Below are 20404 nucleotides of genomic sequence, written 5' to 3'. Positions count from 1 at the left end.
AATCGATATCTTGTTTGCTGCGAACGTATTTGTAGATTCGCTTCTCGATCAACACATCAAGGGCGGTGTTAATCAACCTACGGCGTTTAATTCTATTTTTGGGTGGTTACTGTTAGGTAAAACTTTATTGTCATCTCATACGCTTTTGCATTCAGTTCCAAATATAGATATCGATTTAAATTCTCTCGTTCAACGCTTCTGGGAGCTGGATTCCTTACCGTCTTCTTCAAGATTGACTCCAGACGACGAGTTATGCGAAAAGAAGTTTATTAATGATCACACTCGAGACATCTCTGTACGATACATGGTTCGCATCCCTTTCAAGGAAAATACGGAACCTATTTTTGAAGGTTCTCGAAATCTCGCTTTGCGAAGATTTTATGCAATCGAACGAAGACTTTCTCGAGATTCCAACTTGCGTTCTCAATACACAGACTTTATGAGCGATTACATTGATAGTGGACACATGTCACTTGTCCCAGCAAACGAAGTAGGTTTAGGGAAATACTACATCCCTCATCATTGCGTTTTACGTCCTGATTCTACCACTACTCGTCTTCGAGTTGTTTTCGACGCTTCGGCAAAGGATTTAAATCATCGGTCCTTGAATGACACTCAACTCATCGGGCCTAAACTACAACCGAATATTGTATCAATTCTTTTGCATCTCCGGGAACATAAAATAGTTTTCATGGCTGACGCTCGACAAATGTATCGACAAATTCTTATATCCCCTGACCACCGTGACTATCAACGCATTTTTTGGAGAAATACGCCGAATGAGACACTTCAAGAGTATCGTTTGAACACAGTCACTTATGGGCTTGCTTCGTCTCCATATCTCGCATGCCGTACTTTACGACAGTTGGCTAAAGACTGGGGAAACTCATACCCGCTTGCCTAAACAAATAATTTTATCGGATATTTATATTGACGATGTTGCTACTGGATTTCAATCACTGGAAGCTGCTCAAGAAGCAAAATCACAACTCATTGCTCTTTTTAGTCATGGATGTTTTCAACTTAGGAAGTGGATAAGTAATGATATGGGATTACTGTCGGATATTCCTAAAGAAGATTGTTTAATGGGTTCCGTATCGCTTGACAACACAGAAAGTGGCATTTTTAAAGTTTTAGGTCTCAAATGGGATCCCTCGTCTGACAGTTTCCTTTTTGAAATACAGTCTTTAGATCGACCATGTACCAAACGTTCGATTCTTGGCGAGCTTGCTCGTATTTTTGACCCCTTAGGCTTTCTTTCTCCTGTTACGATCCAAGCTAAATGCTTGATTCAGAAACTTTGGGTTCTCGGCGTCAGTTGGGACGAAACTCCACCTGTTGAAGTTGTTAACTCCTGGAATACCTATCGCGAGCAATTACCATTGTTAGGTGCACTCAAGATTCCACGGCGATTTACATGTACTGATGCGAGATCATGTGAACTGCACGGCTTCTGTGACAGTTCAGAGGCGGCTTATGGAACAGTTATTTATCTACGTGTTTCTGATTCAAAAGGCAAAATCAATGTATTTCTTGTCTGTTCTAAAGCTCGTGTAGTACCTTTAAAACGTACCTCGTTACCTCGACTGGAACTCTGTGCAGCTGTACTTCTGTCGGACTTATATAAATTCGTACATGACGCGTCCATAATTAATATAAAAATTGATGCTACCTATTTTTGGCCTGACTCAATAGTCGTTCTTTCTTGGTTGCGCTCTCATTCTTCTCGTTGGGCCACGTTTGTAGCTAACCGTGTCAGTCATATTCAAGATATTACACCTGCTGAATGTTGGCACCATGTGTCCTCTGGAGATAATCCAGCGGACATATGTTCCCGTGGACAGTTTCCCAGTGAAATTGTCGGCAATGAGTTATGGTGAGCGGGACCTTCATGGTTATCGAAGCATTACACATTCTGGCCTCCTTCATCAATTACAATAACATATGAAGATAAAAGTGTTATGGAAACTGAAACACGAAAATCCATTGCTTTAACGTCAAACACTATCATTAATCCTACACAGTCTGAAGATATAATCAATAGCTCGCTAAATCGTTTCTCATCATTGTCAAAACTTATTAACGTTTTTACCTATATTTATCGATTTATCAATAATACTCGCAACCCTAATCAGGCCAATCGTAATTGTTACCTGAATAACGTCGAAAGACATAATGCATTAATGCGTATTGTTAAACACGTACAAAATGAATCGTTTGTTAATGAAATTTTATGCCTTAAATCTCAAAAATCGTTACCTAAACCGTTTCGGAAACTCAATCCGTTTATCGATAATCAAGGTATCCTCAGGGTGGGCGGAAGAATATCGCGATCTGGTTTAGAATATGAACAAAGACACCCTGCTTTTCTACCATCCAATCATCAGTTAACGTCATTGATTATAGATTTTATTCATCGTAACTATTTACATCCAGGTATAAATACTACAAATTTTTTATTACTGCAACAGTTTTGGATCGTTTCCGCAAAACGTATCATACGTCGTCAATTAGCGAAATGTATACAATGTTACCGAACTAATCCACGACCTCTACAACCTTTTATGAGCAATCTTCCATCTTACCGTGTTAACCAAGTGAAACCCTTCTCGGTCGTCGGTGTGGATTTTGGTGGGCCTTTTCGAATAAAGCTTGGTTCTCATCGGGGTGCTAAGATAGATAAAGCATATCTCTGCTTGTTTATCTGTCTGGCCACTAAAGCGGTACACCTCGAGGTGGTGTCGACACTCTCCACTGAAGGCTTTGTAGCTGCTTTGCGTCGTTTCATAGGACGTCGTGGTAGATGTAATGTTAATTTCGTTGGTGCTAGAAACCAATTGTCAACTTTAATGGAGCAAGCGTCTAGTGCACAAAAAATTGAATTCAAATTCAATCCACCATCAGCTCCGCACTTCGGCGGGGTGTGGGAGATTCAAATTCGGGCAACCAAATCTCATTTATATCGTGTGGTCGGTAATCAAGTTTTAACGAAGAGTTATCTACTCTTTTTATACAAATTGAATCAGTATTGAATTCACGACCATTATGTCCCATTAGCTCTGACCCTAACGATTTATCAGTTTTAACACCTGGACATTTTCTCACTTTAGAACCTCTAACAGCTGTTCCTGATGAAGATCTATCAAATACTAAAGTTACTCAGCTTCATCGATGGCAATTGTTACAATCTTTTCATCAACATTTTTGGTTCAGATGGAAGCACGAATATCTTAATTCTTTAACGCAACGAGCCAAATGGACCAAAGATTCTAAACCGTTAAGTATCGGTTCGATGGTGATTATCAAAGACGATAATCGTACTCCGTTGCATTGGCCTCTAGCTCGAGTTGTTAATCTATTACCAGGAGCCGACGGAATCGCTCGGATTGCCATAATCCGAACCGCGAACAATCATACAATGCAACGACCACTAGTTAAGTTATGTCCTTTACCTATAGAGGATTAACCAAAATCGTTGTCTTCTAGATTTCTATTTTTTTTTATATCTTTATTTTATTTATAGTTATAGTTTCTTTCATCGTCATTTCGTTTCTAAGATGTCTGTTTAACAATGTTACATTTTTTTTTTTAATTAACCAGAAAATACCATACGCATTTTGGTAGGCGGGATGTTTCGTCGCGAACTTTCTAGATTAATTTTATCGTTCGTTTTTTTTTATATACCCTCAATATCGATGTTTATTACTCGCAACGCATAGCAATAGCAGTCGTACAAGCTGCCATGCACCACGCCCAGTTGTATCTGTGACTACGGCGCGAGTGTATGTCTATCGTTTCGAAAATTATCTCTGCATTCAACCTCACCTCACGTCTTCAAAGACCGGATCTACCGAAGGTGGATGTTCATCGAAGGCATTAGCAGAACAAGGCACGTGTGTGCATTATATTTGCTATTGTCAACGAGTTTTTAGAACATCGATTTATTCGTATACGTAATAGTCCCTATGTAGCATAAAGCCACCGCTATTTCGGATTGGTGCGAATGCTACATTATATATATAATTATTAATATTAGTATAGACATGTAATATTGTCTAATCTGTGATATAGATAATGTATAAAATAATACAGTAAACAAAATGAAAATAAATAATTTGCTCTTGACCTAAGTCCATCCAGGAAAACGTATATTTTGCATTATTTTCCTCCCATTTGTAAAAATACTTGTTACACGAAGTTTGTGTGAGGAAATTGAACAGAATAAATTTTATATGACTAATCATTTTAAAATATTAATCCTGTTATTAGAATACCTTTGAAGTTACCGTGTTATTTATTTCAAAAGTAAACGTACATTACTAATTATATCATATTGTCAGTATAATAAATAAAGTATTGTTTTTTTATGTTACTGATTTGGCAAACGAGCTTTTGGCCCACCTGGTTGTAACCTTCGCCGTCGTACATATACAAACATGAAGCTACTATCGGTATCAATAATATTAATAACCTAAGACAGCGCCATCTAGTTCCAAGCATGCAGAGCTTGACTTATGTACATAAAATACACCCAGTTTTAAATATAAACGTATTGGTAATTAAATAAATAACCTTGGACAAATAACACAGCGCCATCTAGTCCCACGTTAAGCAGAGCTTGGGTTATGGGTACTAGACAACTGATATAAATACTTAAATAATTTTATTCTTGTAAATATATACGTAATATACATACATTGCAGACACCCAAACCAATACAACTGTCATACTCATGAACACAAATGTTTATACATTGCTAGAATCGAACGCGCGATCATCGGAAATAAGGCCGTGTACTAATCCGCTAAACTACAGATACCGTCGAAATATATTAAATACCTATCCGACTGAAAGTATTAGTTAACTTAAAATTTAAAGTAACTTGATTTGTATGTATATTCACGCTATACAATAAGTATCTTTATATGATTAACATTGTTAATTTTCCTCACATACAAATGTATGTAACATAGCAAGTTTTACAACCACTAGTTATAATGACCCCTCCAATCGATCCCCCGTACAATTCAAACGGGGATCGAAATTACGACGGCCTGAGCCGAGGTTCGAACCCCTAGTGGTGCCCTCAGACTAAAGTCGTATCCGTCAGGCAGGAGTTGGCCTTCAGCCGCTCCATAAGTCTTCCGCGGGTTTGGAGTGCCATCTGCACTCGCCCCCTATCGTCAGGTAAAGATGTAAAGGCCAGCTGCGGCCAACAGCATTAGAGTAATCCGAAAAATAAAATAAAAAAAAATAGTTATGATGACGACTTGGACCTTGATACCAACGGCGGATCCAGGGGGGTAGGGTCATGGGGGTCATGACCTCCCCCTAAGCCCAGGACTTAGGTAGACCACTAATTGAACATAATGATTTTATTTATATATTTTGTCACCATACATATTTTATTAATATTTTTAAGTACAGTATTTACCTACATTAATAAAATACCTACTTTTTACTTGTATCTATTGTTATCAAAATTAAATTATAAGTTCTTGTATTGACCACGGAAATGTGACCCCCTCCTGGAGTCATAGCTGGATCCGTTCTTGCCTGATACAGGTCACCGATGGTTCAGGGACAGAACCTCAAGTAGTGACCGAGACTTGAGACATGGGTGTAGGTTTAAAGGGCCCTTTTAGAATGCATTAACACTCGCCTTCATTACTTGTGGTATCCTCCCAGTCGCAACTAATAAACGGCCCCATGCCTACAATGTTCACAATTACCTATCTCTTATTTGTTTTTATAATAATATAAACACTCAAACCTTTTCGCTCCAAACTCCCGCTACGTCAGTTCCATCCATCCGTCAATCTACTTGTCAATGTCACAATTATTTAGACTCTGGCCTCTGCCGTTTCGTTTCAGGTTACTCTGAATGCCTTAGATAAAGAAACATGATTATTGACTTTACTATTTTTAATTAATGGTGTTTCACACGATAGTTAACACAAGTTATCTTGGAATTTTAATTTATGATAAAATTAATACAAACAAATTCAACAGACGTCATTTTTTATTCTAATTAATTGTGACGAAGTAGTACCTATCTTTAGGATATTTAATTAAATATATATATCTTTGCCTACTACATATAGGTGTATAATTATAGAATTATATATTACTTACAATATTAATACTAAGATTTAGAATACAAGACACATCTTTATTTAAATAAACTTAAATTAAGCACTTTTGAATAGTCAAATTGATTTTACTACCACCACTCATTTGGAAAGCAGAGTCATCACAAGAAGAGCGAAACCAAAACTTGCGTGTTGTTTTTTTAATTAAATTTTGTTCAGCGTTACATATTTAAGATTTTGTGTAAATACAAGCTACCACTAATAATAGAAATAATACTATTTTAGGACAATTCACACAGCATCGTCTAGTCCCAAGCTAAGCAGAGCTTGTGTTTTGGGTACAAGACAACTGATAATGTATATCAGTTGTCAGTAACTTTTTTTTTGTAAATACATACATAATATATATAGAAACACCCAGACCGATATAAACAATCATAGTCTTGAATACAAATGTTTGTACCGAGCGAGGAATCGACCGCGACCATCGGTAGTAAGCTAAACCAAATAAATAAATAGTTACAAATTAGTCATTCACGAGTATAATGAATGAGTCAGCCATCACTGCGCTCAATCATATTTTAGGGAACCCAATGACGCTACCCACTTCGTAAAAGAATTTAAATTAATAATATTTAGTAATTTAACATAAACATAATAATTTAACATAATAAATAAATATAAAATCAGAATTTAATTTACTTAATAGATATGCAATTAAAGTGGAAAATTAAAAACCTACTGTTTAATACTTAATGATAATGTTATCATATCTACATCGTACTGATAGCACTAGGTGAGTAGTGCTAAGTGTAGTAACAAATCAAGGAAACAGATGGAATGTTTCACTAAAAATAAAAAAAAAAATAAGATTGTATAGCTAAATAGAAGTTTTCTAGCATATAAATAAAATTAGAGTATCTGTTTGTAATATTGAAATAATTGTTTTTTACTACATGCATTTATGAATATAAATGCGGTACAGATACCAAAATAACATTTTTTACAATTTTTGTCTGTCTGTCTGTAGGTCTGTTTGTTCCGGCTAATTTCTGAAATGGCTGGACCGATTTTGACGGGACTTTCTTTGGCAGGTAGCTGATGTAATAAGGAGTAACTTAGGCTACTTTTATTTTAGAAAAATAAAGTTAAATTCCACGGGGACGAAGTCGCGTGAATAGCTTATGTTATAAATATATGTACTATTCAACTCTGTATATTTATTATCTACTAGCTCTGCCCGCGACTTCGTTCGCATGGTTATCAAAAATATTATCGCGATTATCTTTTGATACCAAATTTGATTACCATAAAAAAGTTATAGTGAGTCAATCTTAAAAGATAGACATATACTGTTCCGGAACTTTTTAGACCATTTAAAGAGGAATAATTCTTTCATATATATTTTTGGGTACTTTGAACCGATTACGCAGCGCACACAACGGAAGCCCTCAAATGTGAATAATTTTCTCCGTTTTTGCAACATTTTTCACTGATACTTCGCTTCTATTGGTCGAAGCGTAATGTTTAATTTTATAATATTAGTATAGATAACTTTATCATCTAACAATTGTCATGTTTAAAACATATAGTCTATAAATTACATGCGAGTGAAACCGCAGGCACAGCTTGTATAAAATACAGGCAAGAAAGCAAATGTTAGTACGTTTAAAATAAAGAAACGCAATTGTATAGGGTCGTAATAGGGAGCGCTCACCTGCAACTCCAAGGTCAAGGGGGTGCTACCGCCCCACGTCGTTCTGTCCATATCCATCTTGAAAGTACATACTACAAGCCCTTCTAATTATCATAACCAGTTGTCATTATACCGATTGATGACTTGTTTATACTTAGTACTGTTATAGAAGTGGAAGGGATAGGGAATAATGGAGACTAGTGACGTCATTGCTACCAACCTATACATATAAATAAAATTGCAGTGTCCGTTTGTAATATTGAAATAACCGTTTTTTACTACATGCATATGAATATATCATAAAAACGGTTATATGGTACATATACTAAAATAACATTTTTTATCATTTTTGTCTGTCTGTCTGTCGGTCTGTTTGTTCCGGCTAATCTCTGAAATGGCTGGACAGATTTTGACGGGATTTTTTTTGGCAGGTAGACTTTTAACATACATACTTATTATTTGAATTATAGTTTTTTTTATATAAATCTGTCATAGTTTCAGAATATACGAAAAATGTAGGCTTTGGTATTTTTTACGCATATTAAATATATATTATAACATAATATACTAAATTATAACATAATTAAATTTACTTTGCAATCAGAAAAAGTAGTAGGTATAAATTAGTGTGGTATACAATTCACTCAACTGAAAGAAAATAATATATATGTATATATACATATAAACGTTATAAGTACGTTATAACTTATAAATATCCTATTTATAAATATTATCTACAAGATATAAAAGAGTCGTATTTTGCAATAAAAAGTATGTCATAATATTAATTGCTGTTGTAATCACATTTACCATATAGTGTTATAACACATTTCCCGCTATTTTTATCTGTCGAAATTTTACTTTTAAACCACAGATAATAATTGCCAGTTCAAGTAAAAGACATTTCGCTTTAACAGCCATGTGTAATAGAATTGGCCAGTTACAAACGTCATTTTTTTAATGAATGTTGATGAAATTTCTACCTATTACAAATTTCATCCGCTTGCGCTAAAGTTACATTCTCAAAGGCTATATGATGGCGGGACACTGGTGGAGGATAATATGATGAGCATGAAGGCAGATTAGCTAGTACTAGTATATTACTGTAAATTGTGCCATAATATTATTTTATTCAAGAACCTTAGCCACAGCCACGCGTGACCTGGTCTGCTAGTATTAGTACAGACTAGCTATTCCCGCGACTTCGTCTGCGTGGAATTTTATTTTATTTTTCTAAAATAAAAGTAGCCTAAGTTACTCCTATTACATCAGCTACCAGTCAAGAAAAGTCTCGTCAAAATCGGATCAGCCATTTCAGAGATTAGCCGGAACAAACAGACAGACAGACAGACAAAAATTGTAAAAAAAAAATATTTTGGTGTATGTACCATAGTTATAGTCATATGCATGTAGTAAAAAACAGTTATTTCAATATTCAAACAGACACTCCAATTATATTTATATGTATAAAATGTATAGATATGTATACAGATAACCTCACCATGTTATTACAGTGCATGAACTATTCGTTTAACCTACCTTTGACATAAAACTGCATAATTTTCTTTACTTACAAAGGAATGTACGCAGTGTATACACTCTGGCATGTGAAAGGTTATTCATGTATTTATTACACCAATGGGCAAATTGTTTATTTACCACATATTTTTTAAATACAAATGCAGGTTGAATTCGAGGAACTGCCGTAAAAACTGTGTCATTATGATCAAGATAATATTGAGGAACATTGTCGCACTGTGTTTTTAATTGGAAAACGTATAGTTCAAACGATGACACAACGCGAGCTCTCACTTGACCGGTCTGCAATGCCAGTTCAACGCCAACGTTTGTATAGACTCCATGTCGCTTCGTGCAGCGCAGGCCGTTAACGAAACAAAAACTTTGAATACCGAAGCGCGTGCGTTCCAATCTTAAATATTAAAAAAAATCATCAACTTGTAGTGATTTTTGTTTTACCTGTAATATATAGGTCTGGGAAAAATCGGATGTGAACCAGGTTTTATTAGTGATAGATAACAGTGATAAGAGAATCGATAGGGCATGTATTGTCAGTTTCGCTGAAATTGAAGTTGAGTGCAATATAATTTGTGTGGTGTATAGTGATGCATTCTGAGGGGTGTATCCAGTCGAGTTCCAAAATATAATCGAGTTTTTTAGCTGAGCGAGGTGAGTGTTCCATGAACATCCAAGAGTGTTCTTTTTTTGAATCTGTAAACGCGGTCGTTGACTTAACTTTGGCAGAATGATCTCGATTATGAAATATCGATTTATTTTACTGATAACGTCACGTCAATGCATCAATGTTTTGATTTTTTTCTTGTAGTAATGATTATTGGTATTGTAACCCATAAGTGCCCACTTAAGTACCTAGTTAAGTAGGTACCTATTTAGTACTTTTTTAAATATTTTTATTTAAGTACCTACCTACTTAAATATTTTGAACAGGGTATGAATATATATTAAACACTCACGCTTCAATCATAGGTGGGGTATATAGGTATATATGTATATATTTTTTTTATAGAGGGATTTGGGCTATTACAGTATTACAGGTGCTAAGATCTGTAACCTGCATAGATCTATCAAACTAAATGGTGTAGTTAAAGACGTTCCTTTGTAGGTTTTTTTTTATGGATGATAATGGAATGGTGCACCCATGTAGGTTTACGTTGGTGGGGCACCGGTGGAGGATGATAAGATCACCAAGAAGTTATCACGACGGTTTCCAGGGAAACCGCGTGGAGGTCAACCTAGCATGATATAGTGCTAGCAATGAGATCATCAGTCCACATTACTAACAATCCTCTTCCCCCCCTTCCCGTGTAGGTTATCTATCTATATATAGTCAATGTTTTATTAGGTAATAAATAAACACTTATTGAAACTACCCTCATGAAGATCTTAGTTCTTAGTGAAATACAAATTAACGAACAAAAGCTTTGGTTTCAACAATAAAACATTTTCATTGTAGACAGAAAGGAAGATATAATACTAGCTGTGGCTCACAGTTTTACCTACAATTTACTTGAAACGAAATGGCGGCCACCCTCGTTCTTTGACCCGCCGCACCATTTTGCATTATTCTCCCGCGTTATTGCTTTATTTTTCGAATATTGTGAAACTATTACAGATTTGTTTATGGGTGATAATGGAATGGTACTCACGGCTACTAATGGTATACGTTGGAGGGTGAAATGATATCACCAGTGGAGAATAAAATGATATGCTTGAAGTCAGGTCTTTTAGACCATCATGACGAATTCACAGGGAATTGACCATGAAGGTTGCTAAGGGGACCACGCGGAGGTCGACCTGGCAAGGTACATTGATAGTAATAAGATCACTAGGGGTAGAAAGGGATTGTTAGTAATGTTGACTGATGATCTTATTGCTAGCAAGATACCATGTCAGGTTGACCTCCACGCGGCTCTCCATCAATGGAAACCATCGTGATAAATTCTTAGTGAATTTGTCACGATGGGTTACTGACCTGACCTCATGCTCATCTTATCATCCTCCACTGGTGTCCCGCCAGCGTAACCCTTTAGCGCAGGCGGGTGTATCATTCCATTACCGTCCATAAAAAATAAATAGGATCACTGGTCCCCAATACCTACCAACCGCAATATCGATATACAGTTATAACTTTCATCTTCTGTAATAATGTAATAAATAGGCTATGTAGGTACGGACATGCAATCGTATATAAATAAATATATTAAATATTTATATAAATTCTATTTTTAATTCAAAATCCTACCTTTTTTACAACTTTAGTATGAATATTGATAACTTTGACGGTCTCGGTGGTGTAGCGGTTTAGTACACCGCTTTACTTCCGGCGGGTTCGATTCCTCGCACGATGCAAATATTTGTATTCATGAGTATGATTGTTTGTATCGGTGTGGGTGTTTTCTGTGTACATTACGTATGTATTTACGAAAAAATGTATATCTATGTATTTATATCAGTTGTCTAGTACTCACAACACAAGCTCTGCCAACCGTGGGACTAGATGGCTCTGTGTTAATTGTCCAGGGTTATTTATTATTATTATTATCATCATCGAAGTTCTCGCAAAGTTTAAAGACCTGCATATATACGTACTGACGTCATCCAGTGATAAACCTATCAATGTGCAGTATGTTAACATACGGGTGTCAGTACTGCCAGTATTATACATACAATGCACGCATAAAAAACGATTTTAAAGTTAAATGCTTAAGGTCGAAAATTTAATTTTTTTTTCTGGACCTAATGCAATTTATACTGAGCTATCCAAGAATTGAGATTATATACCTAAAGTATGACATCATTGAGAACAGAGTATTTACACTTTGTATAAAATCGCGTAATGTTTTTCATTCCAGTGACTACAAATAAATATTTTATTTACTATTAATTTGATACATATATTACGACATCACGACGTAAGTAATTTGATAAATAAGACAAATTACAGGAAAATAACATTATTCATTGTATAAACTGAAACAGGATAAATTCAGAATGTACACCTGATATATACGTGTGGCATGGGAAACAATCATTTTATTTTTATTACACTCTGTATTGCACCAAATACAGAACAAAAAATTAAAATAATAAATATACATTAACTTATACAAAAGTCGGTCATATCGTTAAGCAATCAGTCAGGATATTATCTATTTGAATCGATTAATATATCCCACAGACAAAGACAAAGTCGCAGATAAAAACTAGCAGTGCACCATAGACAAGATTCTTCATGAAATTCTTGACAGATTATGTAACATTCCACTTGAATGCAATTCGTTTGTTGGTATAATTCTTGTATTAGATGTTTGGTGCAACAAAAACTTTATAAATAAATAACAATTCATGCTGATTTCGTAATAGGCAACATCTTAATGAATAAAAGAAACATTATATGGTTCAGTGAACACATTCTTCACAGTAATGTACAGTCTACAGATAAGTAGTCTGTCTAAATGTAATTGTACATAAATAATATAGTCGTAAATTAGTCGTATTATTAAAATGTATCTATATATGTTATGTTTAGTTGTCTAAAAAAAGTTTTTTAAATTTTGTCTATGTATTTTTGACTGTTGTGGTCTAACAAGCTTCGTTTAACATTTAGTTTTTGATTTAGTCCAATTTTTTTTGGTTCGGTTTTTCTAATTAGTCTAATTAATTCAGAAAAAAATAAGTTGTATAGTAGTAAGACTACTATTAACATTATGAAGAAAGAGAGCAGATTTTTGTTATGTAGATAACTCCAGAACCACTGTATCTGATCTGAGAAAATCTATTTCGAAGATTAATGTGATATGTTTTTTACAAACCATTTTTGATGGAAAATAATACATCTACTCAATTTTGTTTTTTTGAAAAGTAAACAATATCTTAACCTATTATTTGACTCATTAAAAACAATTTTAAATTCATTATTTTTTAGAAACTTCCTCAATAAACGATAACGTAATATTCCTTGTATTATTATTTATTATACGAGTATACAAACCTGAACGATGCCGGGGCTTCTCGTAGTTAATACCACGTATGCAAATCGCGGTTACAGCTACCAGTAATATGCAATATGCATTTTGTTTTTCTAAAACGTCAGCTAGCACTAAGTAGGTCAAGACCGAAGAATTAGTGGATCATTTGCCACTTACTATTACAAAATTCAAATATAAATTAAGTTGGTGCTATATATGAATATTATGTATACGTAATACCCGCCTTAATGTTATGCCTTATTACACTATCACATCTAATATATTATCATAATTATATCAATTTATTCTTAAACTTGCTAAACTGCATTAGTTTTTTATCATTATAAAATTTCGTACACTTATGGTTGGATGGAGGTCAAATTAGGCAATTTTTTATCCCGGCCTATAATAATCATTCGAAACTTTTTTTTAATGTTTACTAGTAATGCATAAACTCAAAAAATATTGACGCCTTTTTGAAATTATTTCACCAACAGATAGTAACATAGTTAATATTATATTAAATGGTCCAGTACAATTAAAATCGAGCCTTTCATCTTCATACCTAATATTAGTATGAATAGAAAGAGTTTAGAATTATTTTAAATCATAAAGATATGAAGTATGAAAATACAAGAATAAACTTTATTTCTGGTCTATAATAAATGATGATAATTTGCTTAAAACCTTTAAAACAAGTTGATATTTAAAAAAAATATAGTAGTATCTGTAGGCACGTATTACTTTGTAGTTCATATGTATGACAACATATTTTCACAATATGCACGTGTTTTATTATATTTACGTGCGACTTTAATAAGAAAAAAAAAAAAACATTATCAGATATATTCAAATTAAATACTAAATAATATAGCATAATAACACTTGCAATATTACCGACTATTTAGAAAGACACTTTATTTTTTTCATCGGTGCGGTGATTGTCAATCCTCCCGCCTAATTTTGGCGCCAAGATTACGTAATGGCGACTCGATGGCTGTATTGATTTTTTTTTATTATGATTCATAAATTTGGTTGCATGTGAATTCAAAAAATTGTAGTAAATAAAAAACATTGAGATATATAGTGTAAATCTGAAAATAATAGTTGAAATGTGATAGTTTGTGTCGTTTTCTATCACTTTTTTTTTAATTAGAAAGTAAAGGTTCAAGAGTTAAAATTGTATTATTAATATTTAATGTTTTTGTGAATTAAAAAATGAGAGCTTGCTTGTTGTGAATATGCGGAAGGAATCTATAAACATTTTTATCAAAGTACCTATACAGTTATTAAACGTCAACAAAGTAAAACGGAAATTTTAAATTGAGCGTATTATACAAACAAAAAGATTCTTCTGATATTTCCTTACGCTCTTTATTTACTTTTTTGACAAAGATAAGAGAAGGAAACAACAGAATATATAAAATATTATAAGATGTAACATACTTTATACGTATCCGTCGTGCCAGGGTTGCTAACCTTATGCACTTAGAATTCGAGCGACGAAATAAAATTGTGGTAAATTTATATTGAGAATTTGGCTCCTACAATTTACAATAAAATACCTAAGAAAATAACACTCATTGATGACATTAGACATTTTGAATGAACTTTGAAAACATATTTATTAGAAAAGAACTAATACAGTAGTTTTTGGATGTCCAAGTTTAATTGTTTAAGTAATCTTTCAATAATATATGTTAAAAATGTAAAAACAATGCAATTATAGTAATAATGAAATTAGTGAAGACAGCGAAACGTTATTATTTCTAAGATCTTTGTTAATCTAACTGAATAAAGAATTTGAATCTCTTCCACTCGTGTATATAGTGGTAATTTAACCAAATTTCATAGCTCAAAACTTCGCAGACTTCTACAAGGTGAAAATGTCCTCGAATTAAAGGACAAAAATCTCGTATTTGAATAGGATCGTTATACGGTTGGCACCCTTGACATATGCTTACTTGTAACAGTACTGATGAATCACTCAGTTTAGTCAGCTAAGTAAATACCTTCATAATAGTCCTAAATGTACGTTTGTACAATCATATACTACATTATATGTATATATACGTCTACTGTTGATTAAATATTTATTCACACTGTAAATTGCGATTTTCGCTCACATTATTGTTTCGTAATTTTGTTTGTCACTGGCATGGCAGTGAAACTGAAAGTTCATTCGAAGGCCTCGGTGGTCTAGCGGTTTGGCACATCGCTTTATTTATGAAGGCTGCGGGTTCGATCCTCGCACGGCACAAACATTTGTATACATGAGTGTGATTGTTTGTATCAGTCTGGGTGTTTTCTATGTAAATATATTATGTATGCATTTACAAAAAAATATCTATATATTTGTGTCAGTTGTTTAGTACCCATAACACAAGCTCTGCTTAGCCATATAAGTAGATGGCGGTGTGTGAATTTTCCTGAAATATTGTTATATAATATACTATGTATATTATTCTATTATGTTGTCATTCGAAATGGTACCTCTAGTACATTTTTTTAAAGATGATAATGGAATGGTACACCTATATGTACTTACGGTTTAAGCTGGCTTGGCTCCAATGGAGGATGATGGGGTGAACATGAGGCAGTTCAGTGAGCCCATCTTGACAAATTCACCAGGAACTTATCACAATAGTTTCCTGAGGGAACCACGTGTCAACCTAACATGGTACATTGTATTCCTTCACGACTGTTATCCCAAATGGAGTAGTCAGAGGGATTGTTAAAAGACGTATTAGTAAACACAATATGTGGTATATTACTATGTAGATATATGTATATATATATACTCTTATATTTATATCTAATTAAAATGAAATCAAATGTGTGTATGCGAGAATCGAACCCGCGACTATTGAAAGTAAAGCGCTAGACCGCCGAGACCGTCACAACCAGTTAGCGGCGAATTATTATTTTTTTAATTATTGTCCGCATTCACACGACACAATAATGTGAATATTGAAGGAAAAAGGTTTTTACTTTCCCACTGTAAGACGTTACGCCAGTTAGACTAGCTAAGAGGCCGTACACATTAAGCAGAGACTATTTCATATTTAATTAATTTTACTTTTAACAGTTGTCTATGTTATATAGCTTTAACTTTATACTTTAAAAGATTTTTTTTTTTTAAGTATAAATTTATTTTCTAAAATAAAATATTTTTTCCAGAAAAAAAGTAACTTAAGTTACTCCTTATTACATCAGCTACCTCCTAAAAAAGTCCCGTGAAAATAGGTCCAGCCATTTCAGAGATTAGCCGGAACAAACAGACAGACAGATAGACAAAAATTGTAAAAAATGTTATTTTGGTGTATGTACCGTATTTATATTCATATGCATGTAGTAAAAAACTGTTATTTCAATATTACAAACAGACACTCCAATTTTATTTATAGGTATAGATGTTATAAACATGAACATTATTGTTTTGTTATTTTTTTTTATTATTAATAATGGGTTTGCGCTTGGATATACCTCATCTGATGGTAAATGATGGCAAGACCTAGTTTGAATATGACACTATGAATATGTCAAATTGAATTCCCATATAAAAAAAAATGGTTCTCAGTTGTCTTGTTCTCCACTTCGTTTTTTTGTAAAATAGTTTTTTTATCAACATATTATTATATAATAATAATTTCAAAATGTGAAATAATAAATGTGACAGTATGCCCGTTTGTCTATCTGTTTGTTATCTTTTTAATACTAACCGGTTGATCTAAATGAAATTTGATGTATCTATAGATTGAATTATATGCACGGTCATGGGTAAATGCTTATCTATACAAATAAATATAATTGAAGTGTATGTTTTTCATTTATAATGACAATGTCTATCTATCTGTTTGGTCTTACCAATTTCTTATAACACTGTATTTTACTTGCAGATAGCTAATGTTATAAGGAGTAACTTACTTATATTTAAGATTTTTTTTTAAATATTTAAATTTAAAAAAAAATCTTATTTTTTAAGTTCCTTGTGGACGAAGTCGCGGGTAACCGCTAGTAATTAATACTAAATTTACGTATTTCAGTCAATTATTATAATTTTTGTTTGACCTTACAATCCATAAAGCGTTGTTTTTTCTTGTGTCTCGTATGGAAATACCTCTCTTAATATTTTAATAGCGAGTCAAATCAGAACCGGCATGCACCTTACAATACTCACACAGAATGGTAACTGGCCGTTAAAACTGACACGGTTTTTCTATGCGATATACGGGAACCGAGGTAGAGACGTTCACTCGACTATTAACCCCCTTAACAAACATTAAGGAAAGTTTAATTGTTAAGTAAGGACTATTTGTTTGGTAGTTTGTATTTACGCAAAATTTTAAAGTATAAAAAAAGAACAAGAATTATTAAAAATAGTAGGAATCATGCTTTTTGCTCGTTCTTCTTTCTCTCTGATCACCCGTTCAATTCAAATGGGGATGAGCCTATGTTCGAACTGGTATACACCAGGCGGGAGTTAGCTATCAGCCGCTCCATAAGTTCTTCCAAGGGTTTGGAGTGCCATCTGCATTCGGCACCTATCGTCCGGTGAAGCTGTAAAGGCCAGCTGTGGTCAAACAGCATTAGCAAACAATCGTTCTTCTGACGATAGAGATCAGAGTCTAGTATACTGAGTCTGATTTCAGAATGAGTGGTGGAATAAAGAAGAAATTTGACTATTCAAAGGTGCCTAATTTATTTTATTTTAAGAAAATGTATCTATTTCTAATGCCGGAAGCCTAAAATTACGAAGCAGAGGAATATGAAGTATCGCTCAATAAGTAAAGCACTGTTTATAAAGCCGACCCCACATAAAAGGAAGTGTTTTGAGGAAGAAGTAAATAAAATAATAATAATGGAGAATACTAATACTTTTATACATAATCTTGTAAATAAATGCGCCATTATAATAGACGCTAGGAAGTTATTTCCTGTAAATAAAGTTTTATCTCAACTTTGTAAGGAAATCTATGAGTTCTGCAATTTAATGGCCGACACTGTGAGAACAATAAGAGATTTATTAATTTATTTCTTAAGATCGTGGTGTCCCGTTATTATAAATGTTTATGTATAAAAATTACGTGTCACGTTGTTTGTCCGCGATGGACTACTAAACTACTGAACTGATTGCAAATTTGATTTGCACATTGTGTGCAATTTGAAAGATAAGGATAGCTTACATCTCAATTTATAGTCGCAATATTACAGCAACGCGTAGCCGGGTCAACTAGTGTAGCTATTTGAAAAGTGTATTATATAAATAAATATACATAAATAAACAAATCAAAAGCCTTTACACCACGTTAACATGATAAAACTGATTATTCACGTAAGTAATCATCATTCAAATTTGTTCAGCCGTTTAAGTGCAATTAACTACGAAACATTCAATTATATGTATAAACTTTCTCATTTAACACTATGAAGGAAGGTGGTATGGATCTATGGTACTTTAAATAAAGAAATAAAGAATAGTTCTTAATCTAACGACAGACAGACGTTTGAGAAAACAATAATACTTTTAGTGTATATATATATATACCTTCACCACAACTGTCATCTTTGATTGTCGACGTTCTGATGGACGTAACAACAAACAAACTGACATTTCTAGCTAGTTCTAGCTAGCTCTTGCCTTATTGGATTCAAATATATATAAATTTGAATCCAATAAGGCAAGAGCTAGCTTCCCGCCGCGCTGTCCCATATAAATAATAATAACATGTCTGAACAATTCACACAGCGCCATCTACTCCTAAAGCAGATCTTATGTGTACTAAATAACTGATACAAATACTTAGATACATTGTTTTTTGTAAATACATACTTATATACATAGAAAATGCCCAGACCTATACAAACAATTATACTAATGAATACAAATGTTTATACTATACGAGGAATCGATTCCCCAGCCATTGGAAGTAAGGCGGTATGGAGGATCTAAACCGCTAGACCACCGAGACCGGCTTGTGATTTCGGAGATGTCATACTCAATAGCTTGTAGTTTTACTGCTTAAACTGACTTAAACAGTATGCTCCTTGACGGATGAAATAAGGTTTAGACCCGCGCAATTTGACTTTTTACAAAGTGTAACTCTGTGGTATAGACATGTAATGCGTAGGAATGAAGATCATATCCTAAGGACGGTGTTACATATGAATGTGGATGGTTATAAGGGTAGAGGAAGACCGAAAAAGAGATGGAAGGACTGTGTGAAAGATGATATGGTGAGAAAGGGAGTAAATAACGGAATGACTGCGAACACAGATGAATGGAAGAGAAAAACATATTACACCGACCACAAATAAATGAGATAAGGACGAAGCAGATGATGATGACAAAGTGTAACTCGGCGATGTGTGCAGTAATAAATTTTCTTCTATTCTACATCTACATTGTAAAAATGCATAGACACCTTTCTGGACATTATTCATCAGCAATCTGATGAAAAAAGCAATTAATAAAATTGTGAAGTATGTGGTACACTAGAGGATGTACATATATCATTTGCTAATGAAGTGTGTCTCGAACTTGAGTCTACGACATAGAATAACGTCAGACCATAGAATAAATATATTGGTGCCATACAAACTGTTTTAGGCGATCCTTCAGACATTGCGGCTAAGGTAATTTGTTCACTGTTGAGGTAATGGAGTAATTAGTTTTAGGGTGCATTGGGACTGGCATGTACTTTTAGATTGTACAGAAGTCTCTAAATTTTAAAGAAAATAAAAAAGTATCTATAAATGTAACATTTCACGTTTACATTCATCTAGCGACGCGTTTAGGATATAGGTCGTAGGGTGCGGCCAAAGGGCGCGGTTCCCAATTTATGACGGCAGTCGCACTGGCCCATGGGATGTTATAGCCCATACGATAGGGTTTCCAACATTACATCGGCGAAATATAGTAAATTTCAAAATATATACTAATACTAGATTACTCCGCAAACGTTGTTTTGTTATACAAATTAAAATCGCTGTTAAAAAATAGGGGTTGGTGATAAAAGGTTGTAAATTTAGGTATTTGAAATTTGTCTTACTAAAAATAGATAGTAGCCGATTCTCAGATCTGCTGAATATGCATCTAAAATTTCATA

General features: G+C 33.8%; 1 protein-coding gene across 2 annotated transcripts in view; it reads left to right on the top strand.

Moving 5' to 3' along the window:
- Positions 1–20404, top strand: part of LOC131846702 (unconventional myosin IC) — a 72722-nt gene that overhangs the window by 9793 nt on the left and 42525 nt on the right. Inside the window, exon 1 of one of the 2 annotated variants that reach the window (XM_059196074.1) lies at positions 9639–9975. The exons of the other annotated variant lie outside the window; for it this stretch is intronic. The gene's annotated coding sequence lies outside the window, so the exon portion shown is untranslated. Of the gene's footprint in view, positions 1–9638; positions 9976–20404 lie in introns of those variants that run through there. 2 annotated transcript variants of the gene reach the window in all.

Source organism: Achroia grisella, unplaced genomic scaffold, assembly GCF_030625045.1.
Source record: "Achroia grisella isolate CSIRO2021 unplaced genomic scaffold, CSIRO_AGI_Agris_v1 utg512, whole genome shotgun sequence".
In the NCBI taxonomy this organism is placed as follows: Eukaryota; Metazoa; Arthropoda; class Insecta; order Lepidoptera; family Pyralidae; genus Achroia; species Achroia grisella.
This window is presented reverse-complemented; position numbering and strand designations above follow the sequence as displayed.